This window comes from Pinus tabuliformis, chromosome Q (assembly GCF_031772625.1).
Source record: "Pinus tabuliformis cultivar Carrire ecotype Pingquan chromosome Q, CPIR1, whole genome shotgun sequence".
Taxonomy (NCBI): Eukaryota; Viridiplantae; Streptophyta; class Pinopsida; order Pinales; family Pinaceae; genus Pinus; species Pinus tabuliformis.
In genome coordinates, this window is record NC_142296.1 from 471,630,434 (window position 1) to 471,631,837 (window position 1,404).

At 37.9% G+C, this 1,404-nt stretch overlaps 1 pseudogene; it reads left to right on the forward strand.

The window, feature by feature from the left end:
- The first annotated feature begins 226 nt into the window (after positions 1-226).
- Positions 227-724, forward strand: LOC149220244 (omega-amidase, chloroplastic pseudogene; annotated as a pseudogene).
- The last annotated feature ends 680 nt before the right edge of the window (positions 725-1,404 follow it).

The window sequence follows — 1,404 nt, forward strand, 5'->3', positions numbered from 1 at the left end:
TCGTATAAATCTAAAATATGTCAATCAGGTTGATCACTATCACTTGGTCTTAATCAAAGATGGCAATAAGAGGATGACATCACTCCTCTCTTATTCCCTGCGAGTTGTGGCCTCTGCTTTACCTACAAAATCTTCAATAGCATCAGCTGTAGGCAGTTTATCTACCTCTCCAAAATGGTTTTTGGGAAATCGGTTGAAATTTTCATATCGAAATTATGTCACTGCAATGGCTAAACACAAAAGGATACATCTTTTTGACATTGGTATTCTTGGAAATATTTCCTTTATGGAATCCAAAACTCTTACAGCTGGTGGGGTATTAGGGCTGGAATTTGTTATATCCGCTTTCAAGAATTGGATATGCTGTATGAAGCAAGAGGTGCACACTTAATATGCTATCGTGGAGTTTTCAACATGACTACTAGTCCAATTCATTGGGAACTACTACAGAGAGCCAGGGAAGTCGATAATCAACTGTATGTTGCTACACGTTCACCTCCTCGTGACATAAATGCAGGCTATGTTTCTTGGGGCCACTCCCCTCTTGTTGCGCCGTTGGGAGAAATTGTTGCATCAATGGACCATGAAGAAGCAAAAATCATAGAAAATATTTCTTATTATCGAATAGAGGAAAGGAGGATGAATATGCCACATTGAAAAGTAGCGACACCATGATTTGTATCAATTCATTGACGTTAACAAATTGGACACAAAGAATCATTGATCATGTTTTCCATATTCGCAAAGGATTCCACGACATAGGTTGTTCTTGCTTACAAACTATATTAGGAATTTCACACTAAGGTTTTTCTGGACGTCTATTTGTTGTTGGCGTTGTGGCCCAACCCACAATTCTAGAAGCCTGACATGATGACTGCCGCAAGACTCAGTCATCTCACTTGTGACTGGGAAAAACAAAACAAGTCTTTGTTAACAACCAGAGACGTGAATGCATATTTACAAGAAGGTGTGCAGGTAAAATGGTGTGACCATAGTTCAGGACAAAGACATGGTTATTATGAAATTAGTGTAAGTAATTTTTCAACTGGTTAAAATATGACAATGTGGAAGAAATGCATGACACTTACTACTTGATATTCTTCAACACCACACTCTAGTTCAGTAAAATTATCTGGGGATAAATAAAACCTTTTTGATCTTCAGCAGTCGTTGCCGACAGAATAGTCTATTAGATGTACTAGAAGATTCAATCAAATCAAGAGAAATCTTCTATAGACATATGAATATGCATCTACTTCGGGCTTCTAGGGATGGCCGTTAATGTCCCATTAGGTGTCTGGAGGGAACTCACAAAGAAGTTTTCACCAGCATGGTTTATTGCTATTCATTCTACAATTCCTTTTATTGCTATTCGTTCTACAATTCCTTTTATTGCAATGCTGA